The following is a 27,953-nucleotide window of genomic DNA, read 5'->3' on the forward strand; positions in this document are numbered from 1 at the left end:
AGTAGATGGTAGACCCTGGAAGGGAAATCCTAAGAGTGATGAACCATTGTTCGATTTCGGTAATGGACTAACCAGTGCCAAAAAGTTCCCTCATTTGGTGTTCATACCTGGGGCAATGATTTGAGGTATAGCAGGTAAGACACGTACAGCAGGAGAAATATCTCAATTGCAAAATACAATAAATAAATGTATGGTCAGCAGGGAAGAGAAGAGGTGCTTGTGGTGCATAAAAGTATGCAGTTTAATTGTTTCATAGAACACCATCTCATGTACAGACATCAATGCATGGTACCTTAATAGGACCTTCTGACATTGTTCTTCCCGAGTATACAGAAATCGCCCATGTAAAAAGGTGTGAACCATGCAAGAAGCCAGAGGCAGTGTCAGCCTTGCTGCAGGAGGTTTACATCTCGATATCAGTGGGGTGCCCTCATCCCACAGCAACCCAAACCTAATCTTCAAACCATAAAAAGACAAAGGCACCTAAGCCATAGCACACAAGCCTATGGATTGACACCAATGGAATATGCAAATGTTTAATTTGCAAAGCAAGCAGTGTGGAGGTGATTTGACCCAATACCCAACTTGCAATAATCCAAGTGAAACAAATTTAAAAAGTCTGCCCACACTGTTTGCAGAAAGCAATTGGCTGGGCAATTGTATTTCTAGTCAGTAAATGATTGGTATTTGATAAAACAAAACAAAAAAGTCATTGGATGTGACGGAGTTCCTAAAAGGGGTACCGAACCTTTGTTAACGTTAACCTTGGACGAATTATCTAAACTCATTCTGGGCAATTTAATAAATAGAAGTACTATATCCACTTTGCAGTTGGGGTCATGGAAACCATTGGCTGACCAACGTGCAACCCTAATTACTGCTCCAGGTTGTCAGGTTGGCATGGCCACAAATGACTAGACTCAGCATGGTGTCCTTAAAGGCTTATTTTCAATAAAAACCGAAGTGAATTAAAGCAAAAAGCCAATCAGGGATGCCGATACGTCTCTATCTTAACAAACAAAATGTATCTTGCCTGTATTTGTGAATCTTTTATTACAGATAACCAATTGTGAGTGGTTTGTTTTCTTAAATAATATGCTGGTTTTCTGCCTGCTTTACTTCTGAACTTGTAGTAGAATAAAGCAATTTAGTATTTATTAAAGCTAACATTGTTTTATCTGCCCTTGGAGTAGGAAGCTTCCACCGAATATGATTAGTTGGTGGAAAGTATTGTTTGATCCTGACTTTTTTTCTAGGTCTGGTAATTGCTCCTCCAAAGCTTGGATTTCCATTTGTTATAGATTGCATCAAGAAAATCTAAACGTATGCTCTCCCCTCTGAAACCGTCTATCACGGCACCCCACCCAGTCACCAATGAGACCTTCACTGAGCCTTGGACTTAAAATATTGTTGAATAAAATCTGATGCTTTGGAGCCGAAGACAGGGTCCCGCAACAAGGATCCATCGAATTGCCATTGGAATTCAGGTCATTGAAATTCCAGAACGTGTAATGTAAATTCGACATGTGGTTTGACAAATAGAGATAGGAAGCCCCAAGAGGGTATGTGTAGCAAAGGTATACATTTCCAAGATATCAAAAAATAGTCTAGTATCGAGTAAACTTGACGCACATGTGAATGGAAAGAGTAGTCATCTTCTCAGGGTGAAGTTGCTACCAAACCTCCACTTGGTTCAAATCCGACATTCTTTTATTTAATGTTTATAATTCTTTCAAATTTAAAGGTGAAGTATTATTGTAGCATTCCATTTAGGGAAATGGGCTAAGTTCCAGTCGTACCCTATTATAAATGAACCTTATGCAAAGTGGGCTTTATTCGAGAATGCATCAGGAAAAACATCTCTTATCGATGATTAGGGCCGTATTTTGAGAAGGTGATATGTTTTTGCTGTTCGGTCAATCGTTCACTCTTACCAAGCAACCGTCCATCCCTCTACAGAGTTCTGAGGCCATACATTTTAACAATGCTCTCAATAGGATTGTCACTCTTCTTTGTTTCACCCCAACCGTGGAATAGATATGTAGTAGGTGATTTTGGATTTGAAACTATATTCCTAAATTCTCTTCAGATGTGTTTCTTAAATTAAAACAATTTTGGCATTGAGTGTGGCCAGTCCCAGGAGAATAGATTTTCTTTTATGGTGGTAGTAAAGCCCCTCGACATTCAGTGATACAAATTTAGTAGAGTTCTGACTGGTCATGGTAGTTCAGAATGTGTATTGGGCTTCAATATTATTGAATAAGTAAATACAAGTGCGCAGATTTAACTTCCTTTTAAAGAGTGTTTAATATTGAAAAGCTGAGGCATTTTTTGGGAATGACAGAGAGAGAAGTGGGCAAGGCCCTTTTTCCTTTTTCCCTCATCGTCATCCTCTCCATTCAACCTCTCTTCACTGCTCTTCTCACTTTACTGTGTGAAAGTGTATTCTCCAATTTTGATTTGAATGCTACAACTAACATATAGTTGACACATGGAACACTGTGGTACAACAAATTGCAGACTTAGTAATAACAATAAGGCAGCAGAAAACACAATAAAGCCTATCGTCCACACGAAATAGTAGAGATGTGGAATATGAAGGTTCATAAATGGATAGGGAAAGAAAAACAACCAAATTCTCAAAAGAGGCTCCATGACGGTCCACAAATTTGACCAGAGAGGAAATATCCATCAATAAAGACAGTGGAAGCAAAACCACTTTCCTTCCTACCCTCCCAGCATTGTTAATATGGGGTAAAACTAATTAATTAAAGCCCAATTCTTACTCAGAAACATTCTAATTTGAGGTGAAGTGTTAGCCCGTAAGGGACCTGACAATGATACACAGTCTAAGCATTTCCAAGTCCACTGAAGTATCCTTTTTTAATTGGGTTCTGTGCTTATGGAAGCTGTTCCCAATGAAGTTTACAATCTTGAAAGAAATGGACACACAAGTTGTAGATATTGATACCCTTTTGGGCTGACAAGTCCCACAGACCTCTTCATCAGATGTTGACGAGTGAAATGATTTGTAATGGAAAGCCACAGCACAGAACATTCTCAACATGGAATAAAGGTACATTTAATTTGCTGGAGGAACAGAATAAATGAAATGTGGGACTGGAATTGCTTTCTTATCTAAAAGGCGATAAACACTCCTGGAAGTAGGTGACACAAGCGGTTGGAAACAGTACACATTCTGAGAGTTGCATTTACCAGAAAAAAGGCATTCATTTCACATGTAACCATTAGGTTCGGTGCAGGCATTCTTAAGGTGGGCCCTGCTAGTTTTCTAAAACTACAGATGTTATTTAATAAAGGCGTATTGGAGTAAGAGGCTTGAAAACACATAATTGGGAAATGAGGTAGTTTTGTATTTTAATCACAGTGTCAAAAAAGCTTTTTGCAGCTTCAAAGTAGTATCGAGGCATTTTCAGTGATTCCAAAGTAGCAGCTAATGCTTGTTAGCTGGGAAGGGCAAGGGTATTATCGTGGGAATGTGACGTCCACTAAAAGTGGATGCGATTATCCCAGTCTTCACTTCATCGTATTGCCTGATTGATGAAGGTTTTGCTGGATCGTTTAATTCCATTGGGTTAGATTTGTAGATTGGGTACCTGATGTAATTTGCATAGCATCGTCTATGTGATGAAAAAGCCCAAGAGGTGCATACCTCCGCCCCTGTTGGATATGTGGAAAGAGGACTGACAGAAAATTAAGATAATGCTGAATGGGAAGCGCCATCTGTAACAGACTTTTTTCTGTCGGGACAATGTGTGATTTAGATAAATGATTTCCCACGCAAGAGTGTTGATGGTGCTAGGCTAGAAAAACACGTTTTTGAAGCGTCAGAGAACTGAATCTCTATTTATTTTCATGTTTTTGCTATCACACAAGTTGTAGATTTTGATACCTTTTTTTGGCTTGACTGAAAAATCTATGCAGAGATGGAACAAAAATTGGCTCACAAAGTCCCACAGACCTCTTCATTAGATGTTGCCGAGTGAAATGATTTGCAAAGGAAAGCAACAGCACAGATCATTCTATTCACAAAATGAGAAGAAAGGGTCCATTTAATTGGCTGTAGGAACAGAATGAATGTAATGTGGGCCTGGATTTGCTTTCTTATCTAAAAGGCCATAAACACTACTGGAAGTAGGGGACTTAAGGGCTTGAACACAGTACACATTCTAAGAGTTGCATTTGACAGAAGAAAAGGAGAAAATACGAATTCATTTCACACGTGACTATTGTGAGGTGCACATGCAGTCACAAAGTGCACCCACGCTTGCGTGTCATGGCAAGCGAAAACGAATTGATGGCTAACCCCGTCTGCTCACCAGTTGTTGCGCACCTACAGCATTTCGCTGCTGCTTGTAGACACTGTGGTTAAGAGCTGGAGGTTCTGCAGCTGTGATTGCGGGTAGTCTTCTGCAACCGAAACCACAGGCTGATTTTCGGATTGTCAGAGTATTGTAGATGTTTGCGTAGCTTGGAAGGCTCACAGAAGTGTATTTTGAGCGATGTCAACAAATATGTTGGGGGGACTCAGGAGTGTATAGGCAGGAGCATGAAGGTCTTGCTGCTGTCCTACAACTCGCATAGCCATGCACATGAGTGATTCACTTTGTATCAAATTGCGTAATTTCTGAAATAAAGTGGCCGCTTGGTTCTCTTCATAGAAATATTTTAAATAAGGTTTTCAAATGATAATGTTTTGGGAAAACTTACATAAAAAGACATGCAAATTACAATTAATTCGGCACAGTAACACATGCGAAAAATCCAATAGATCCACCAACAGTACAGAGGGGGATTTTCCAACACTTTCATGATGCCTTTGCCCACAATCTATGCCAGCATTGCCATTATAAACCACACTTTTTAATGTCTGTGCCCACAATATATTCCAGTACGTTGCAGCAATAAGAAGACACTTTAAAGCTGGCTATACCAGTATTTTCAGTGTACGAACATGTGTGGCTGTGTCTATTAGTGCCAGTATTTGCCACTTTAACACGTTGCTGTTGGATGTTCTCAGAAATACCAATATTTGCCACTTTCTAGAAGAACACCCATACAGGATGTGCCCAGAAAGGCCAGTGTTAGCCCCTGTGATATCTCTACTGTTGGCTGTGCCCAGAAAGGCCAATAATGCTAATGTAAGAAACATTCGTATTGGCTCGGCCCAGTAATGGCAGCAATTGCATTTGTAAAAACACTTGTGCTGGCTGCACCCAACAAGGCCAATAGTCCCCACTTTCATGCTGGATGTGTCCAGTAAGGCCAGTAGTTGGCTCTCTAAGAACGTGTGTGCTGACTCTGGACGCCAGTTTTGTCACAGAAAGAACACGTATGCTGCCAATTGCAGACCAGTACTGCCAGTGTTTGCCACTGACAGAACACTTCTATTGGTTGTGCCGATTAGTCACAGAATGTGACACTCTAAGGAAACCCATGCTGTCTGTGCCCTGCAAAGCCAGTATTTGCCAATGTAAGGACACGTGTGCTGACTGTGCCCAGTAAGGTCAGAATATGCCACAGTAAACTTTTAATGGCTGCATCCAGTAAGACCAGTATTTGCCACAACATGAATAATCCTGTTGGTTGTGCCATTGTAAGTGGACTTATGCTGGCTGTGCGCATTAAGCCCAGTATTTGTCACTGCACGAAATCTCCTGCTGGCTGTGCTGTGTAAGAGTGATATTTCCAGATCTATCTGAAGGCTGAATTCCCTCTTCCAAAATCCAGGTTCTGTTAAATACCACTAACTGCATACCACCCACCAAACATCCCTCCCACAGTGTCTCTCACCAATTCCACCCTAACAAATGTGCCTGTTGTTCTCCCCCTCCTACCGCCATGCTCAGTCTCAGTCCCTGCTCTCCCGTGGCACAGAGCAGATTCAGAGGATGCCATCCCTGTGAGCTCACACAGCTGTGGGAGGCTATGTGGATTTCGGGCACCAGCCTATATGCATTCCAGTGAATGAAACACAGGGCAGAATTCATGCCCCTATTGAGACTCTGGGAGGGAAGGTAATGCCCTCCTTGCCAGGCCTCTGATCTCCCAGCTGAAGATACCCTGTGAGCCTATCTTCAACGAGTCAAGTCCATAGCAAAGGCCTGCCTCACACTAGTGCACTGCACACCATAAACCCTTTGAAGGTGTCGGCTGGGAAAGGGACAGAGGTGGGACAGTCAGGGAGCATAGGTGGGTTGGAAGAAGGGTTCCTCCATTTTACTTTTCTGTGTGATTTTCTCTCCTTCCTCTCCCCTCCGCTTCCTGCAGAACAAGGCTCTCTGGTTATGACATCAGGAGGCCAGGGACACTTGTCACAAGGAGTTTTCTTTCACTCCTATGTGCCATTTTGCCTATAAAAGAGGGGGTCTCCCATCCCTTCCAGGACTCAAGGAGGAATTAATGTGCACCTCTTTGGGGAGAGCCGATCTTTCCGAAGCCCTCAGCCATTGAAGTGAAGAAGCAGTATCATAAGGGAGAGGTAACCTTAGCCCTCTACCCACTACAAAGGCATATTGGGGTGACTGCTGCTGAGGACCAAGGCCTTCCACTCTGCTTTCAAACCTCCCTTGGCTGGGATGCAGAGACTGAAAAATGCTCACCTTGTTTTAGAGCCCCCTAAACTGGATCACACAACATCCTGAGAGCCAGAACAACCAGGATACCTGTTTGTGAACTACAATTGACCCATTCCAACCAGCGAGCCCCACCAGTGCTGCCTTTAGAACTCACTTGAACGTCGAACCAGTGTGCACGAATCATCGGAAATGGCTGGATGCCGCATTTCCCCAGAAGAGCCTTGTCACCTGACCAGCTCGAGCACCAGTGCATGTACAGACAACTTCGAACCGCTGCATCGAACCAGGCATGGAACGGTAAGGACTCTGCATCAAAGCTTGGCTCGAACCACTGGACCATCGTGTCACTTGTTGACCCACACCAGTGGTACTCATCCATTCTACCTGCATCACACAATGCTGCCTCTGTCAGGAATTGGAGGCTGTGGAAGCGCTGGAAGCTTTGATCACGCTCCAGTCCTCACCCAAGATGGCCGCCGATCGATCACTCTCCAGTCCTCACCCAAGATGGCCGCCGATCTCACCCAAGATGGCCGCCGATCGATCACGCTCCAGTCCTCACCCAAGATGGCCGCCGACCCTTTATAGGCTGACTCCTCCCACAAACCGACGCGTTGTATCTGTTTACCAGCGCTTGGTTCGTGTGGAGATTCTCTCGTGAAATTCATCCGTTCCGGCTTCCTATTTTCGCCTACTGAGTGATTCCCTTCTGTATTCCTCAGCCCAAATTCTACTGCACTATACGCGGTATCGGCTTGCTTTGGGCCGTGCCGTGCTTACTTACTCTTGCCTTTATTCTTTGAGCACTTTTGGTCTTTTCATTTCTTGTAGGTACCGGGGGTATATTGCTACCGGTGCCGTCACTCTGTTTTTGCGAGCTAGCCTTGCTCACTGGAACCTTAAGGAGCATTTCTAAACTGGTGAGTGGGTTTCTTTCTATACTTCTTCCTCCTTCCTAATGGTTCGTCTTCGCGGTCTGCTTTGTATGGGTTCTTTCATTCTTTACCTACTTATCCTTTCTAATACTTTTCTCTGTCATTCTGTTTAGTCTTAACCACTGGTTCTAGTAGCTTCTTATATCCCCTGTTCTATTATTCCACTTCTCCTGGATACACTGAGCATTCATCAGCGGGGGAGTTTGTTCTCAAGTCTAACGGACTTCCTTGCCTGCTGCAAATGGAACTTTCATAATTGGAAGAGAGGAGTTCTAATTGCCACCCAGCAGAACCCAATTGGGAACAGGGTTTTTTCTGCCTTAGTGCTTTTTCCCTGAATCTAGGACTGGCCCCCTGGGGATCCCCGCGGTCAGGGATTATCTCTGCCAAGGTGGCCTCCGGAGGGGACAGACCCTATCTGTACGATAAAAAGGCCCGAGCACCAAAGGACAAGACTCCCACAAGGAAGAGGGATCAGAAGAGATCAGAGGCTACTCTTACAGAACCCATTCCGGAAGAAACAGGTGAGGAGTTGGGGGAGGAAGCCTCGGTATCTGACAGAATACAACGCCCAAGATCCTTCATGGCGTCACTCGAGCAGTATCAGGAGTTGGTGGCTGCTCTGCAGAACCTTACTATGGAGGTGCAGGCCCTGCGAACAGAGAACGTAGCCCTCCGACAGCAAGTGGAGTTACATCGGGATGATCGCGGGGACCTGCCTACGATGCCCTTTTCCTTTGGCAAATACAACGGACATCCAGGAGATCTGAAGGAATTCCTTGACGCTTGCAGGGTGTATTTCGCCTTCCGACCTCACGCCTTTGAGACAGCCAGATCAAAGGTTGGGTTCATTATAGCCAATCTTACCGGAAATGCTCTTTCATGGGCTACACCCATTGTCACCCGAAACGATCCCCTTCTGAGTGATTATGACCGTTTTACGGAACTTTTCAGTGAAAGGTTTGATAGGCCAGAAATATTCTATTCATCCTTGGAAGCAATCCTAGACATCAAACAAGGAAATACAGACGTCCAAACCTATCTAACTCGCTTCCAGAGGCTAGCAGCCAAGGCAGATTGGCCTGATTCCGCCCAGCAAACCATCTACAGAAGAGGTCTCCAGGACGAGATCAAAGATGAACTAGCCAGAGTAGCCCGTCCTGCATCTTTTCAGGAGCTAGTGACATTGTCCCTTCAGATTGAATCTCGTCTGCAAGAAAGAAGATCTGAGAGAAGAAGAAACCGAAGCTTCTCACAACCTAACCCTACTCCTCCACCTAGAGCCAACCCTGCTACAGATGAGCCTATGCAGATTGGAGCTGCCCGTGGTCCTCTGACGCCAGAAGAAAGAAGAAGGAGGAGAGAGGCAGGTCTATGCATGTACTGTGGCTCTTCGACACATTTGTTGAGAGAATGCACTGAAGTCCCTCCTCGTCGACAGGGAAACTTCCGCCCCCGATCTATAGCAAGGGAAGTCTCGGGGGAGGTAACAAGCACCCTTGCAGCTACACAAGAGCAGTGAATACCCCGGAAGATAACAGTTTAATGGTGTTCAGAGTGGACCTATGGTTAACAGAAGAAGCTCCCACAGAGGTGTTCGCCATGTTGGATTGTGGAGCAGCGGGAAACTTCATCGACTCCAAGTGGGCTACAGAGCACTTGGTACCCGCCAAAACCAAGATCACCCCGATTCCTGTAGAAGGGGTTGATGGTAGACCCTTGTCTTCCGGACCCATCACATTGGAAACTGTTCCATTAAGGGTGAGGTTAGGTCAACATGAAGAGTTCCTGGTGTTTGATCAGATCCGAGCTGCTCATTTTCCATTGGTATTAGGGATTCCTTGGTTAAGAAGACACAACCCTCACATAGATTGGACTGCAAACCGAGTTTCTTTCAATTCTAAGTTCTGTGAAAAACACTGTATGACCTTGTGTAACGCTCCCCACACCATAGACCGCAGGAGAAGTATCCAGAAGCCAGTCACAGTGGCCTCAGTACCCTTACATTACCAGGACTTTTCAGAGGTATTCATGGACATAATTCCTAGACAACTACCACCCCATAGAACAGAGGATTGCTGTATCGATCTAATACCGGAAGCAGTAGTACCGTTCGGAAGAATGTACCCTTTGTCACTACCGGAAAGGAAGGCGTTAAGAGAGTATCTAGATGCAAATTTGCAGAACGGACTCATTCAAGAATCCAAATCTTCATGTGGGGCCTCCCTTTTCTTCATTCCAAAAAAGGACTCGACAGAACTTCGTCCTTGTATAGACTACAGGGGTCTCAACAAGGTCACTGTCCGGGATAGATATCCCATGCCCTTGATTCGGGACGTCTTGGAGGCTGTACAAGGGGCTGAGTACTTCACGAAGCTTGACCTGAGAGGCGCCTATCACCTCTTGCGAATCAGACAAGGAGACGAGTGGAAGACGGCTTTTCGCACCCCATTCGGGCTCTATGAATATTGTGTGATGCCCTTTGGCCTAGTAAACGCACCAGCCGTCTTCCAAAGGTACATGGACAAGGTTTTCGCTGACATGCTGTTTGTGTCGGTAGTGGTGTACCTGGACGACATCCTGATCTACTCCAAGTCCTTGTCTGAGCACAGATCATTGGTCCGACTAGTTTTACAACGTTTGCAGTCTCACTATCTGCTAGTAAAACCAGAGAAGTGTTCATTTGAATCCAAGAGGGTGTCCTACTTGGGTTTCGTATTGTCCAAGGAAGGCGTTGAAATGGATGCTAATAAGGTAAAGGCCATAAGAAACTGGAAAGATCCTACCAACATCAAGGAACTGCAAGGGTTTCTAGGATTGGCAAATTTTTATAGGAGGTTCATTCCCAATTATTCCAAAAAAGTACTCCCTCTGACCTCCTTGTTGAAGAAGGGTGTTAGATTTGCTTTTGACGGTGAACCTCGAAAAGCATTCGACTTTTTAAAGGATTGCTTTTCTACAGCACCCATCTTGGTTCAACCAGATCAGACTAAGCCCTTTATTCTGGAAACTGATGCTTCTACGGGGGCAGTAGGGGCAGTATTACTTCAAGAGGCAGAAGACAGCTATGAACATCCGATCGCATACTATTCCAAGACTTTAACTAGTAGTGAGCGAAACTACTCGGTTATCGAAAAGGAACTTTTGGCAATAAAGCTGGCCTGCCAAGAATGGAGACACCTCCTGCAAGGAGCCACACATCCTTTCACTATTCGAACTGACCACCGCAACCTACGGGTCTTACAACAATTGGAATGTTCCAACGCCAGACATGCCAGATGGGCGTATTTTTTCCTACAATACGACTTCATGATGACTTACATACCAGGCACAGAAAACAAGAAGGCAGACGCCTTATCTAGAAGCCTAGGAGATCCATCCGGATCCTATATAGGACATGAACTGGTTTTACCACATCTCACTGTGTTGGCTTCTACGGTTTCGTTTCTTCAAGATCTAATCCCTCATTATCAGACGTGTGCGGAATTTCCGCTATCTACTAAACAGGAAAAGGACGGGTTGTTTTATCATGAAGGAGCCCTCTATATCCCCACAAAGAAGCTGCAAGAACAGATACTTTCTTGGTGTCATGACACCCCCCTGACAGGGCATTCTGGTATTAGGAAGACTTTTGATTTGGTCCGGAGAGGATTCTGGTGGCCTACCCTACGAAGGGACGTAGGTCAGTATGTCTCTACTTGTTCAATATGTGCTTCCAACAAACATCAAACAGGAAAACCTCTGGGGTTATTACACCAACACTCCTTACCGGATCGCCCATGGGAACACTTATCCACTGACTTTATTGTGGATCTGCCTCCTTCATACGGAATGACCACGATCATGGTGACGGTCGATTCCTTTAGCAAGCTGGCACATTTCTCCGCCTTCAAGCAAGTGCCTTCGGCCTCAGAGATGGCTGCAACATTTCTCCAAGACATAGTCCGTCTACATGGTCTACCTAAGACCATAGTTTCGGACAGAGGACCACAATTTACCTCAAAATTTTGGTCTTCCCTCTGCCAGGTTCTCGGGATTCATAAGGCTCTTTCCTCAGGATACCATCCTCAAAGCAACGGCCAAACTGAGAGACTCAATGCCAATCTAGAGCAGTATCTCAGGTGTTTTTGTAGTCCCCAGCAGGAAGAATGGTATCGCTTTCTCCCGCAAGCGGAATTCGCCTACAACAACTCACTTCACACCTCGATCCAGATGAGTCCTTTCTATTGTACCTATGGCTACCATCCTCAACACCTGCCCGGGCTCAGTCCGCCTTCAACCAAGATTCCAACTCTGGATACGATTCTACAGGACTTGCAAGAAGCTCACAAACTCGCTAAGGAGGCACACCAAGCAAGTCAACTTTCACAAAAGAGATGGGCCGACAAAGGTCGGAGAGCCCATCCCAGCTGGAAGGTGGGACAATTAGTCTGGTTATCCACCAGATTCCTACCCAAGTGGGTTCATAGGGGGAAGTTCTCCTCTCGTTTCCTTGGGCCATTTTCCATCATACAACAAATCAATCCAGTTGCTTATAAACTCAGAATGCCAGAATACCTCAGAAGGATACATCCTGTCTTTCATGTCTCCCTTCTCAAAGAACATAAGGAGGATCCTTTCAAGAGACCTGTAATCCGTACACGAGCCCGAGTGAAACCAACACCTGAAGAATACGAGGTGTCTCATCTGGTGGATTCTAAGTACCGCAAAGGGCGGTTGTACTATCTGGTCCATTGGAAGAACTATCCAGTAGCAGAGAGGACGTGGGAACCTGTAGGTCATTTACACGCCCCGCGTCTGGTGCAGAAGTTCCATCAACTCCATCCGGGCAAACCCGGGGGCGCCCCGAGAAAGAGGGGGTATACTGTCAGGAATTGGAGGCTGTGGAAGCGCTGGAAGCTTTGATCACGCTCCAGTCCTCACCCAAGATGGCCGCTGATCGATCACTCTCCAGTCCTCGCCCAAGATGGCCGACGATCTCACCCAAGATGGCCGCCGATCGATCACGCTCCAGTCCTCACCCAAGATGGCCGCCGACCCTTTATAGGCTGACTCCTCCCACAAACCGACGCGTTGTATCTGTTTACCAGCGCTTGGTTCGTGTGGAGATTCTCTCGTGAAATTCATCCGTTCCGGCTTCCTATTTTCGCCTACTGAGTGATTCCCTTCTGTATTCCTCAGCCCAAATTCTACTGCACTATACGCGGTATCGGCTTGCTTTGGGCCGTGCCGTGCTTACTTACTCTTGCCTTTATTCTTTGAGCACTTTTGGTCTTTTCATTTCTTGTAGGTACCGGGGGTATATTGCTACCGGTGCCGTCACTCTGTTTTTGCGAGCTAGCCTTGCTCACTGGAACCTTAAGGAGCATTTCTAAACTGGTGAGTGGGTTTCTTTCTATACTTCTTCCTCCTTCCTAATGGTTCGTCTTCGCGGTCTGCTTTGTATGGGTTCTTTCATTCTTTACCTACTTATCCTTTCTTATACTTTTCTCTGTCATTCTGTTTAGTCTTAACCACTGGTTCTAGTAGCTTCTTATATCCCCTGTTCTATTATTCCACTTCTCCTGGATACACTGAGCATTCATCAGCGGGGGAGTTTGTTCTCAAGTCTAACGGACTTCCTTGCCTGCTGCAAATGGAACTTTCATAATTGGAAGAGAGGAGTTCTAATTGCCACCCAGCAGAACCCAATTGGGAACAGGGTTTTTTCTGCCTTAGTGCTTTTTCCCTGAATCTAGGACTGGCCCCCTGGGGATCCCCGCGGTCAGGGATTATCTCTGCCAAGGTGGCCTCCGGAGGGGACAGACCCTATCTGTACGATAAAAAGGCCCGAGCACCAAAGGACAAGACTCCCACAAGGAAGAGGGATCAGAAGAGATCAGAGGCTACTCTTACAGAACCCATTCCAGAAGAAACAGGTGAGGAGTTGGGGGAGGAAGCCTCGGTATCTGACAGCCTCAAAATGCACGGAGCACCTGCCTGAAACCTGACTCTACGCTGACTCGCTGCCTGGCTTCAATGCGACTCAGCGCCTTCTCACCCAGTTCACCCTGCAAGCACACAAGCTCGAAGCCTGGTTCAACATTGTTGAATCGCCTAATATTTGAATCAGGTACTTTCAAGTTACCCTGTCCCCCATCCACCTTTTTGGGGCCCTAGTGACTGGTTACATCCCTTTTGCATCATTTTCCATCAAGACATATCCTATTGAACCACATTGTTGCAGTTATTACCTGTTTTCCTCCCTGCCGAAAGTATCCAGAGTGCTGATAAATTGATGTTCTGCGTCTTCTCTCTTCTTTTACAGTGGCAGGGCTTTTTTAGTAGTGTTTTTAATAGTTGTATGATTGACTTGTTTAATTAAAGGATATATTTTTATAGAACCTTGATTGTAAATTCTTTTATTTTGGAGCTGCTGTACTATTGCTGCTTGGGTTGCTTGTGGCTCACATTCACACCCCTTCTGAGAAGATAGCCTTCCATTGATCCATGTTACCACAAAAGGCGAAAGAGACCTATTTCTTAGCTGTGCCTGTTTACCTTCTTCATTGGCAATACTGTTGGTTTGTAGAATTGTTGGGGCTGAGTTGGTGGTCTAGCCACTACTCACCCTTGTACTCCTGCAGAGCAGATGTAAATGTGTCACACATGCACTATGACCCCCTGCTCCACTTTGACCTTTCTTCCCTAGTGGTTGATCCATCCTCCAGCCCCCTCATGTTTTACCTCCCATGCTCCTTATCCCCACTGCCCCACTCTACACCCCATGCTTGTCTTACCCTTTCCTCCTCGCCACGCTCGATCCACTTCCTGTCTCTGTACAGAGACCACTGGTCATAGAAAGTGAACAACGCCTTTGATGGCCTCGTGTTGGTCATATAGAGAAGTTGTCAAGCAGGGATTAGGGTGTGCAATGTTCGACGGGATATATTTTGGCGGATGTATCTTAGATCAATATGGCTCAATTCACTATTTCACACTGTAAGAATATGTGTGTAGGGTGGGCCCAGTAAGGGCCACCTTTGGCATTGTAAGGACACTCATGCTGGCTGAGCCCATTAAGGGCAGTTTTCTCCACTGTAAGAACAGTTGTGCTGGCCGGTACCCATAGGGCCACTATGTATCACTGTAAGAATACATGAGCTGGCTGTGCCCAGTAAGACCAGTATTTAGCACTATAAGAACACTTGTGCTGGCTGTTCACAGTAATGCCAGTATTTGCCAAGGTAAGCACACGTGAGCTAGCTCTACCCAGCAATGCCTGCATTTCCTGCTATAAGAAGATGTGTGCTGGCTGTGCAGTATTTCTCATGATGGGAACGCTCAAGTAGGCTGTGTTCAGTAAGACCAGTATTTGAACTGTACGAACCCTTGTGACGTCAATGCCTAGTAAGGCCAGTATGTGTCACTGTAAGAACGCTCATAATGGCAGTACCCAGTAATGCCAGCATTTTCTAATGTAAGAACACTCATGCTAGCTGTGCCTTGCCAGGCCAGTATTTGCCACTGTATGGAGATTCCCGTTGACAGTGCCTGGTTGGCCAGTTTTTGCCACTGGTAGCATATTTGCATTGGTTGTGCTCAGCAAGGCCAATGCCTGCCAATGTAAGAACACTCATGCTGGCTGCGCCCAATAAGGTCATTGTGTACCACAGTAATAACTCATGTTGGATATATCAATTAGGGCCAAGATTAGACTTTAAGAACATTCCTATTGGCTCTGGTCAGTGCTGACAGAATGTGCCACTCTATGAACACTCATGTTGGCCGTGCCCAGTAATTCTAGTTTCTACCAATGTAAGATCGCGTGTGCTGGGTGCGCCCAGTAATGACAGTATTCTCCACTGTGCAACCAAGTCCAGTGTTTGCCACTGAAAGAATACTCATGCAGGCTTTGGCCAGTAAAGCCAGTATTTGCCCCTGCAGGAAGACTCCTATTCACTGTGGGCTGTAATGTCACTATTTGCCACTGTAAGACTACTTGGGTCGGATGTCTTCAACAATGCCCAGAATTTGGCACAGTTAGAACAATTGTGCTGACTGTGCCCAATAAAGCAGCATTTGCCACTGTAAGAACACTCATGCCAGCTGTGCCCCGTAACACCAGTTTCCAACTGTACGTTCACTCTAGTTGACTGTGTCTAATGAGGCCAATATTTGCCACCCACTGGAAGAGCACTATTGTTGGGTGTGTGCAATAAGGCCAATATTCCCCACAGTAGGAAAATATGTGCAGGATGTGACAGTAAGGCCAGTATTTACCAAGGTAAGAACATTCATTTTGGTTGTGTCCAGTAAGCTCAGTATTTCCCACTATTCTTCACTTTAAGAAGAATCCATTTGGAGCAGAGAAAATGGGGCATGTGCCCCTGGCCCTCATTCTACCCATCCCGGCGGTAAGATGGTACTTGCTGCCAAACTTGGAGGGGGTGAGATGAGAAGGGAGAACTGACTGACTAGGACAGAAAACATTGCTTATTTAAAAAGAAAATCCTTTGTTTTTAAATTTGCAAATGTTACATTTGCACATACAAAAAAAAGTATTTTTGTGGCGTGGGGGGGGGGTGGTGGGTCCTCCTGGAAAGAAGATGCAGCTGAGCCGGTGAGCGGACGCCTGCAGGGGCACATTATTTTCATTGCTGCTCCCTCCCTGCCCAGAGCCCCCAGACACCAAGCAACCAATCAAATGATGGGGCTGGGGCACGGGCACAGGTTCACTGCTGGTGGTGTGGAAGCAGTGCCCTGGCGCCAGTGGGGTGACAGGAATGATGATAAAAACAAAAACAATGTTGATGGAGGTGCCAAGGGGGTGCGGTGGGCCAGCCAGCTCATGTTGGGTATGGCTGAGGCTCTGCTCAGCCGCTGATGAGCTGGCCTCCTTGCATAGCAACCAATCAATGATGCACCTTTCAGTAGCCAATCAGATGACCTGAACCCTGGTTTCGTTTCCAGTCTCTGCCAGTCTGCGGCTGCCTGAATCCTGATACAAGAGGACTGGGTGTGGCACGAGCCAAGCACGAAGGTCCCAAGGCTTCTCAGTTACTTATGTGTTTTGGTGTTTGCAATGCTTCATTTAGAAAAGGGAGTTGAAACATCAATTGGTTTGACATGGCTTGGCAGTTGAGTCTGTTTAAGTAGTGAGTGGAGTTGTGTTTGAAGGGAGAAAGTCAGAGAAGTGACTTTCGATTGGACGCAAATTCAAATGATCTGGTAGGTGCCCCCATCTATTGGGTTGTAACCCCTCCATCCTCATGCGCTTCCGGAACATAGCCGCCACCCCCCACATGCGAACGCATGGCTCAGAGCACATTCTCTCTGGTAGATAGGGTCTAATCATACCTGCCTAACCTCCGGAATTTTTCCGGAGACTCCGGAATTTTAAGCATTTCTCCGGGTCTCCGGAAAAATCCCTTGAATCTCAGGAATTTTGAGATTCTTTCCGGGTCCCAACATATTCTCCACCTGATTGGCTACCGGCGGCAGCCAATCAGGTGGAGAATATGACGGGACCCGGAAACGGCGCAAAATGTTCGTGCCTACTGCCTGCAACACTATAATAATAGTGCTTCCAATCTATGTCATTGGATTGTAAGCAGTATGATTACGGTGGCGGTGCCAATTCATTTTACTTACCATAGCACTGAAAATCATTCATTCAGTGCTATATTCAGCAAAATGAAGGCGGCGTCGCAGCCGAAATAATGCTGCTTTAAATCCATGTCATTCGATAGAAAGCAGCATTATTTCTGCTGCGGCGCCGCATTCATTTTGCTTACTATAGCATTGAATGAATGAATGATTTTCAGTGCTGTGGTAAGCAAAATGAACGTGGCAACGCCGCCGTAATAATAGTGCTTTCCATCCAATGACATGGATTGAAAGCACTATTATTGTAGCCTTCATTTTGCTTACTATAGCATTGAAAATAATTCATTCAATGCTATAGTAAGCAAACTGAAGGCGCCGCTGCCGCAATAATAGCGCTTTCAATCCAATGACATGGATTGAAAGCACCATTATTTCGGCGGCTTTGCTTACTATAACATTGAATGAATTATTTCCAATGCTATAGTAAGCAAAATGAAGGCTACAACAATCGGGTTTACCTTTTTGAAAGGTGGGCGGGGCATGTGGGCGGAGTCTTGTGTGGGCGGGGCTTAAATCTCAGGAATTTTGATTTTCAAATGTAGGCAGGTATGGGTCTAATATCACACGTATGTCACACCACCACTATCCACACCCTGACCCTCCCATCCTACTCGGGTAGCTGTTAAACCCACAGCACCAGGTGTGACCGTCAATACACAGGTCCTGGTCTGACTTTTAGTTGTGGGATTAGGACTGGGTCAGTGTCCCATTACTGTGATTTATCACTCTAGTCCCTGCTCTCTGACACTCGAAGATGTTGCCCCCATCCACACGACGCATTTTTTAACCAAGTGTAAACTCGCGCAGCTGCGTGGCCGGCGTTAGGGATCTCGCAGCATATCACAGCAAGGGGGCACTTTTCAGGGTTGTGCAGTGCAAGTTGGAGGTCCCGTTCTAGTCTCCAGCGCAATTATTGCTCTTAGCAGCGTTGTTACTGCAACTCCTTATATTTCAATGTTTTGGTCTGGTGTGCTGTGTGTTCCGAGTCCCGACTACGCCCAATATAGTGATTAGCTTCCAGGCAGGAGAGTATGATCTGGGAAAGTCTGATTAGAAGCTCTGGCATCCCTGCCACTTGAGGCTTTATTTTGTCCATACAGACCGTGCAAGGTGTCAGGTGTTGTGTACTACGTACACGTAGTGCGCATGCGCGAGGCTCTAGGGGCTCGCGCATGCGCGGTTAAGAAATAAAGGCGGTGCCCGGCAGTTGCAGCCGGAGACCGGAGCCATCGCACGTCTCCGGCGTGCGTTCTTGGTGTGCATGTGTGTACGAGTGCACGCGTGGGTTGCCTGACTTGCGGATCGCCGCGAGTATCTAAAACTGGCGACGAGGAGGAGACACGACCCGCGACCTCGTTCCAAAGTCACTGCAGGAACGAACGGAGCGCGATGCAGTCGCGGACCGCTCGAAAACAGCCGGCGGCCATTTTGAGCGCTTGAGTGAAGTCGTCACTCGCGGTGGTAGCGGCCCGTTCCGGGTGCTCGTGCGCCATCTGTGAGTCATCAGCCATCACACTAGATAATTTTTGGACACTTCACAGCCCAGCAGGAGCAGGGCTGTGATAAAAGAAGGGACAAAGGTCAACACAGGAGATCTTCGCCACAGCCTGGAGTCGGATCACCAGTCTTCTGTCAAGACCCAACTGTGAGTACCCAGGGAGATGGGTGATGAAGAGGGTGCCGCCGCCCCGGAAACACGCAGGGTGCGCACCACCCTAGCGCCCATGCCCGAGTTCGACACTACAGGCCCACCATCTAAACTCGGCCCCAAATGGCTCACATGGGTTAAAAGACTGGAAATGATGTTCAGGGCCTCAGGGGAAACAGAGGATGAGGCAAAAATTGCCATCATGATGTACTCGGCAGGCACGGAGGTCCAGAAAATATACGACTCCCTCGACATTCCGGTGGCAACTTACGACGCAGTTAAGCAAGCGCTAAGGGATCACTTCCTACCACTTGCGAATGTCGATTTCGACAGATTCGTTATGGGGGCTGAAAGACAACGCAGCGAAGAATCGTTAGACCAATTCTGTGCCCGTCTGAGGCGTCTGGCGAGCTCCTGCAGGTGGGCAGATGAAGAGGAAATGGTCAGAAACCAACTACTGCAAGGATGCTGCTCTGGAAAACTCAGGAGGCAAGTCCTCAGAGAACCTGGACTCACCCTCCGGCAGATGCTAGACATGGGAAGGGCGCACGAACTGGCGGAGGCCAGAGGATCAAAGATGGACGCAGCCAGCATACCCAAAGGGGAGGAGGAAGCGCTCGCTGTCAGGCGTTTCATGCCGGGGAAGGTCAAATGGACACCAAAGACGGAGGAAAGGACCACGAGATCGAACTTGTCTCAATCTTGCTCGGACTGTGGGTACGATCTCCCTCACAGGGGTGAGTGCCCAGCCAAGTCGAGGACATGTGGCAGATGTGGGGCCCCCGGACACTATGCCAGAATGTGTAGGGCCACTGTGCCCGTAGCAGCCAACAGGGGACCAGAGAGGTTCATGAGGTATGGGGCCCGCAATGTGAAGGGCGTATCCTCTTTGGAACAAGAGATACAGAACATGAACATCGCCGAAGAAGAGGAAGAGGAAGAAGAAGGTGAAATCTTCTGTATCTCCAGCATTGCAAGTGGCCCCGGAACTAGACGAAAACCCACATGCACCGTGAATATTGGGGAAGTCCCCACCCCAGTCCTCATCGACACGGGGGCGTCGGTGTGCGTGCTCGCGGACAGACACTACAAGGCCCTCGCGGGCCCACCGAAACTTTCTCAATCAAGAGCACAAATATATGCGTTTGGTGAGGAGGAACCCCTACCTATACAAGGAGTGTTCATAGCCCCAGTGTCCCACGGCGGGAACAGCATCAAGGCGAGATTTTTCGTCACAAGTGTGAGCCCGCATTCTTTGCTGAGCTGTGCGGCATCGGAAGCACTTAACTTGGTGCACTTCACATTTGCCGTATATCTGTCGGACCTGAATGGCCTGCTGGCACGCTTTCAGGAACTCTTCAGTGGGATAGGAAAACTCAAGGCGGATCCTGTGCGGCTGCACATCGACAAGTCGGTCAGGCCAACGGCGCTAAAGCATCGCCGTATCCCTTTTCACCTGAGGGCCCAGGTGGAAAAGGAACTTCAACTCCTAATAGAACGAGACATTATAGAGAAGGTTGAAGGGCCGACGCCCTGGGTTTCCCCGATCGTTGTTGCCCCAAAGCCAAAGCAACCGGAAGCGGTGCGAATCTGCGTCGACATGCGACTGCCCAACTTGGCTATAAAAAGGGAGCGTCACATCACGCCAACTCTGGACGACATTGTGGGCGAACTCCAAGGAGCTAGAATCTTCTCCAAGCTGGACTTGAGAGCAGGGTACCACCAGCTGGAACTCCACCCGGAGTCCAGGTATATAACGACCTTCACAACCCATGAAGGACTATACCAATACAAGAGACTCAGTTTTGGGATATCCTCCGCGGCGGAGGTATTCCAAAACTCCATCAGAGGAGCCCTGTCGGGGCTAAAAGGGGTTATAAACATGTCGGATGACATTCTTGTATTCGCCAGGTCAGAGGCGGAACACATCAAGCGCCTGGAGGACACTTTTCGCAGATTGCAAGACCTTGGCCTTACGCTGCACCAGGAGAAGTGCGAGTTTATGAGGGACAGCCTGGAATTCTTCGGATTCATTTTTCACGCTGGAGGCATTTCCCCTGACCCGAAGAAGGTGAAGGACATCAGAGAGGCTTCGTCACCCACGTCCCCGGCGGAAGTTCGCAGTTTTTTAGGCATGGTGACGTATTGCGGACGGTTCATCCGGGACTTGGCCTCTATTTCCGAACCGTTGCGTGCCCTCACCAGGAAGGACGTGGCTTGGGCATGGACGGGCAAAGAACAAAGGGCGTTCACAGCCATCAAAGAAGCCCTGTCCGAACTTGACACCATGGCTTACTTTAACCCAACCCGGGAATCGGAGATAGTGGTGGATGCCAGTCCCGTGGGACTGGGGGCTGTTCTCCTACAGGCAGATCAACAGGGAGCGATGAGACCCATCGCATATGCCAGCAAGGCATTGACCAGCACCGAGCGGAGGTATTCCCAAATTGAACGTGAGGCCCTCGCGATATTATGGGGCTGCAAGCATTTTCGTTTGTACATCTTGGGGAAGCCAGTTGTCGTGGTGACAGACCACAAGCCATTACTGCCCATCCTGGCGGGAACATCGTCCAAGCCACCACCGAGGATCGAAAGATGGATGCTGTCCCTCATGGAGTATGGGGTCAGACTGATCTACCGCCCAGGAACCAACAACCCCGCTGACTACCTGTCCCGTCACCCCTGTTCAGGGCAGTCAGGGGCGACCACAGAAGTCGCGAGTTGTGCGTACTCCATTCATCTGGTTGTTGAATCGGCACTGCCTGTGGCACTTTCAAGGGAGGCAATCGCCAACGAGTCTAACTCTGACGAGGCGTTTCTGAGGGCAAAAGAAGCAGTAACATCAGGCGCCTGGAAGGACCTCCTCTTGAACAACGCCAGGAGGAACGTGGAAGTGCAAAAGGACCTACAGGCCTTGTGGAGCGCACGTCATGATTTGTCCGTGACGACCGACGGACTGCTCCTGAGAGGACACAGGATTGTGATCCCCAGATCTCTCGTTGGGAAGGTCCTTCACCTCGCTCACAATGGACACCAAGGAATGACCAGGATGAAGGCACGTCTCCGACTGAAGGTTTGGTTCCCGGACCTAGAGAAAAGAGTCGAAGAGTTTGTGAGAGCGTGCATCCCATGCCAGGCCACCAGCCCAGCTGACAGAGGACCGCCAATACAGTCCATGGCGAGAAGTGAACTGCCCTGGGGGACGGTCCATGCCGACTTCGGCTCCACCGGTCGAGGACTGCACTTCCTGGTTGTGACCGACCAGTGGTCGCGGTACCCGGAGGTGGAACTCGTAGAATCCACGGCCAGCGATCACACCGTTGCAGCACTGGACAAGATCTTTGCAACCCATGGTTTTCCGGTGGAGTTGTGTTCAGACAACGGGTCACCCTTCCAGGGGCAAGTTTTTGCAAGATACTGCGAAGAAAAAGGGATAAAGCATCGGAAAGTCACCCCGTTATGGCCAAGGGCCAACGGCGAGGTAGAGCGTTTCATGCGCACCCTAAACAAGGTCTTTCGAATTTCCGAAAATGGAGGGGAAGACCTCCGGAGGAACTTGTTTGAATTTCTCCGGGAGTATCGGACAACCCCGCACCGATCCACGGGAGTTGCCCCGGCGGAGGCACTCTTCAGAAGAATACCGCGAGGGCTCATACCAGAGACCGAAGGGCGAGACCCGGGTGTAATAAACAACGAGCAGGTGCAGCTGGATAGAGTGGCCAGAAACGAGAGAGAAACGGCACGGAGACGGCTACCCGAGAAGCAAATAGCAGTAGGGGACACTGTCTTAGTACGAAACCGAAGGTCGGAAGGAAAACTATCGACAACATACGAGACCCAACCGCTAGGTGTAACTCATGTAAAGGGCACCATGATCACTGCAGCCAATGCCAGAGGCACGATTACACGGAATGTGTCGTTCTTCAAGCGCATCCAGACAGCAGAGGATGACGCGGCAGCGGAGAGTGCTCCGGCACAGGAAAGTGTGCCAGGACCGGCAGAGGGTCCTCCAGTAGCCGACATGCTGGCGCCAGAAGTTCCGGAGGAGGCGTCGCCACGGTACCCGAGCAGGGTAGGGCGGAGACCACCTCAGAGGTTCAGGGACTTCATCATGGACCCGGCTCCCTAGCAGAGGCGGCTAAGACATATCCTGTTCATGATGACAAGCAAGTTTTTGTGTTAATGTTGCGTTCATGTTGAACTGTTCTGTTTCTGGGGGAAAAGGAGGAGTGTTGTGTACTACGTACACGTAGTGCGCATGCGCGAGGCTCTAGGGGCTCGCGCATGCGCGGTTAAGAAATAAAGGCGGTGCCCGGCAGTTGCAGCCGGAGACCGGAGCCATCGCACGTCTCCGGCGTGCGTTCTTGGTGTGCATGTGTGTACGAGTGCACGCGTGGGTTGCCTGACTTGCGGATCGCCGCGAGTATCTAAAATCAGGGAGCCTCATTTATAACTGCCGACTAAACTTTCATTGGTCTGAATGACATGGGTAGGTGGCTGGGGGAGGCCACAGGAAGTCAAGCACGCCGGGATGTAGGCCAGAGAATGAAATATTCATGCCTACACTCCTTTCAAAGCCTTTTCCCCATCAAAGTGCCCCGATAAATATGTATCAGTGGGAATAGCGCTGAGTGTTTCTGCACGCAGCCAGCCCTTATTCTATTACTGTAGTATTGTTTACGTGGTTGTGATTGGCTGGCCGGGTATTAGGGTTTCCTTCTCCTGGGCACTGTTCACAGGAATGGGGTAAATCCAGGGCAGCTGGTAGAAATGAGAGCATTTAATCTATTGTGTGAGCTGGAGCTGATAAGTAGGTTGTATGTGAGTTCTAACCTGGATGTGGGAGTGTTGTAAAAAGGTCTCCTATGCATATCACCTCATCTGGGTTTAACTCATCTCCCGAAATACATTTCTCAGCCTTCCTTTGAGATGGGATGTGAGGGAGGACAGGCTTGGATTGGGCTTTAGGACCATGGGCAATGACCGAAGTACAGGCACAGCATGCTACTGTCTGTAAGTTCTCTTTTTGTGAAAGTGGGACAGTTGGTAGAGTTACTTTCATATGCAGTTAGTAGTTTTTAATAATTTTATATTCTTTGAAATTAAGAATTTGCAACTGATTTTGTCAAAGACTTTACCCTTGGGTACTACTTAGGGATGGCAATGTAATTTGCGACCCTGGATCACTTTTTAATTTGTGCCTGAGCTAATTGTATGCCCCGGTCTGACCCTGCAGCAACTAACTGCATGTGTAATTGCAAAGCACAAACCAGAAGAGAGCGAGCTCTTCACGACCTGTTGAACATGGCCTCTCGTCCTTCATTAAGTAGCCTATTAGCAACCCCTTTAATTCAAACATCATGAGTTTTATCAGTCTGTGTGGACTGTAATAGAAATGGTCGCGTGGGGTTGACATGACCATCAAGTCGCAGGTTCCAACACAGGCAGGGGCGGCACAGCATTTTATCCTATAAAGGTACGGAAAATAATAGAAACGTGTGCCTGTTAAAGTGCTTCCTAAGTGGAAACACTCGAATCAAGTGCATTAAAAGCAAGGTCATTAGCACACACTGACAGATCCATTTTGAACTATTATCATTCGAAAGACGATAAAAGCAGTGCCACTAACTTGGGTTATGGCAGCACACATTTTCTATGTAACTTGCAAAGGTGCACGCTTGTGTACCTCTTGGTTCAGCGACATTTGCGTGGAGACAAGGGACATAGCCAGGCCTGTACCAAGCAAGTTGTGCGACTAGTAATGATTGCGCTCAGTGAGGGGGTTTAGGGCACCACACATGCAACTGTTTGTGGAACGTGTCATAGAGGGGACTTTGGTTTTCCCTCCTGTGAAGATCCCACTTGGTTTTTATTCAAGAAGGCCAAATGGAGTGCCAGTGACCCTTTTTGTGCGGTATGACTCAGTTGTGTTTTTTTGGATTTCTTCATTAAGTATCTGGCCCCTAGCTGAACTCTCATGCAATAGTTTCGGCTTATAAAACGCGCAAGCACCACCTAATAACCCGAATTAAAATGTGAATGTAACAGATGATTTTATATGAGAGAGGTGGGCATTTGTCAACATTACCAGGGTTATAGAAAGTCCCTCTTCATCAGTCTCTTTACATGCTGCTCATTACTGCGCCTCAGAAGAGATCCCATTGAATGCCAATAAAGGGAATATTTCTCCAGCGGTCATGGACTCTACCAGTTACAGGGCTGGCAATGCATTGCCTTGCACTATGGCTTCACATCCTCTAGCGCTGCTTAGTGTAGATGAACAAGTTACTTACCCATTGGTAACGATCTTTCGAATGGATGTTCCTCCCACATATTCCCCATCTTTGATATATTCAGGTCTGCTTGCAGCTTGCTTTGGAACTTTTTATGTTCATAGGGCCGAGCATCGTGCAGAGTTGAATCTTAGTCTTCAACGGCCTCCGTAGCATCCTTCGTGATGTCGACACTGATATATATTGGCATGCACGCTGACCGTTTCCTCAGTTCTTTGTTTTTTTTCCCCTCTTAAGTAGCATGCTGTGTTCCAGGAGGAGATATTCTTGACATTCCTAGAAAGGAAGGTGTAAGACACTGACATTCTAGGCAAGAGGGGACGGATGGGAGGGCGATGAGGAATATGTGGGAGGAACATCCAGTCGAAAGAAAGTTACCAGGGGTAAGTAACTTGTTCTTCAAAATGGATTGTGTCCTCCCACGTATACCTCATCTTTGATAGACTCCCAAAGCAGTTTGAGTTTGGCAAAGGGTGCTAAGAATTTATTTTATTTGGTAATGTTATGGAGGACAGTTTTGCCAAATGTGGCTTCCTCTCCTGAAAAAGAATCTACACAGTAGAATTTACTAAATGTATGCAGGGACTTCCATGTTGCCGCTCTGCAAATGTCCCTCACTGGTAGACCTCTTTCAAGAGCCGATGAAGCAGCCACTCCCCTAGTAGAATGCACTCTCAGACCTTCAGGTGAATCCTTGCCAGCCATTGAGTAACACTCAGTTATGCATATAACAATCCATCAAGAAATGGTTTGTTTTGTGACAGCTAATCCTAATCTATGACCAGCATACCCAATCAATATCTGATCATCTTGGCAAATATTTGCAGTCCTTGTGATACCGAAACTTAGAACCCTCTTTGGGTCTAAACAATGTCACCCTTCCTCCTTAGATAGATGACAAGGAGGCTAAAAAGACGGTAGTGCAATACGTTGTGTCAAATGAAATTTGGACACAACCTTAGGCAAGAAAGAAGACTTGACCCTTAAAATGACCTTATCCTTGGAGAAGGTCTTGAAAGGCTGTTTGGAAGATAGAGCCTATAGCTCACTTACCCTAGGGCAGATGTGATAGCCACTAAAAAGGCAGTGTTTATGGTGAGCATCCTTATAGGACACAAATGAAAAAGCTCAAAGGGAGATCCGATAAGACCTCTTAGTACAAGGTTTAGATCCAATGATGGCACAATAAAGGGAGCAGGCGGGAACACATTTGTTAAGCCTTTCAGAAATGGTGTCACAATTGGTACTTTGAAATAGGATGCCTCATCTGGAGATCTTTTGAAAATTGAAAGGGCCGCTAAATAGCCCTTCACCGTGGCTACTTGCAACCCAGAATGTGTCAAGTGAAGTAGGAAAGATAAAACCTGGAGAGGTTTACATGAGAAATGATCGAGATTCTTTTCCCTGCACTAGCAGCAAAATCTATTTCAATGGCAGCGGTACAGGTATTTAGTTGCTGGTCTTCTCGCCAAAAGCAACACTTCCATTACGTCTTCCAGAAGGTCCCAATCCTTATATCTCACTCTTTCAGATACCAGGCGTAAAGGTTGAGACTCCTGATCTCTGGTTGAAGAATATGATCTCCCTCTTGCGAGAGTAGGTCTTCTCTTTGGGGAAGACGAATTGGAGGGCAGATGGCTATTTCCAGAAGGTCCGTGTACCACGTTCTCCTGGCCCAATCCAGGCAATGAGAATCATGGCTTTCCGAACTTCCTCAACCTCTGTATTACGTGAGGAATGATGGGGACTGGTGGAAACGCATACAGGAGTGGAAATTCCAAGTGCACTATGAACGCGTCTCCTAGAGCTCCTCTTTGGGGAAATTCCATGGAGCAAAACAGCCTGCACTTCCGGTTGGCACTGGTCGCGAACAGATCCACTTGAGGGTTCCCCAAAGGGCGAAGATCTCTTGAAGGACTTCCTGAACTAGTTTCCACTCGTGGGCAATTATGCTCTGCCTGCTCAGAGCGTCCGCCACTGTGTTCTTTTCTCCGGCTAGATGAACTTCCAGAAGAGTTATTCCTTCTCTTAGAGCCCAGGACTGGAGCTTCATGGCATCTCTGCAAAGGGGCAGTGACCCTACACCCCCTCTCCTGTTGAGGTAATGCATGGCAACTGTGTTGTCTGTCATTATCAGGACACTTTTACCCCGTATCGAGGGCAGGAAGGCCATCAGCGCTAGTCTGATTGCCGCAGCTCAAAAAGGTTGATATTGAGTCTGGACTCCGACTGAGACCCATGTCTGCTTATTGAAAGCTCTCTCATGTTCACTCCCCATCCTGAGAGGGAGGCGTCTGTCACAACTGTCATCTCCTTCCATGGTTGCCAAAATGGTTCTCCTCTCATCACATTCTCTCGGCCGACCCACCACAGGAGATCCTGAGTGACCTTTGTCAGGACCTGGAGAACGTCCGTCATTCTGCCGGAAAATTGAGACCACTGGGATCTGAGAGCTCACTGAAGGGATCTCATTCTCAGACAGGCTTCTGGCACCAGAAAAATGCAGGATGCCATAAGGCCGAGCAACCTTAGGAAGTCATAAACCGGAAGACGTTGGGCACTCTGAAATTTTTGGACCATCTGCAAAAGATGTTGAGCCCTTAACTCAGGTGGTGAAGCTTTTCCTAATGCTGAATCCAGGACTGCCCCAATAAATTGAAGCTTTTGAAAGGGTGCCAAATGAGACTTCTTGAAGTTCAGGGAGAAGCCCAGCTTGTGGAGGATGCGGCAGGTCCGGCTGAGATGATCCAGACACTGTTCTGGAGAAACAGCTCTGATCAGCCAGTCGTCCAGGTAGGGGTAGATGTGACTGCCCCCCCTCTTAGACTTG

This window comes from Ambystoma mexicanum, chromosome 3q (assembly GCF_040938575.1).
Source record: "Ambystoma mexicanum isolate Mex_15411 chromosome 3q, UKY_AmexF1_1, whole genome shotgun sequence".
In the NCBI taxonomy this organism is placed as follows: Eukaryota; Metazoa; Chordata; class Amphibia; order Caudata; family Ambystomatidae; genus Ambystoma; species Ambystoma mexicanum.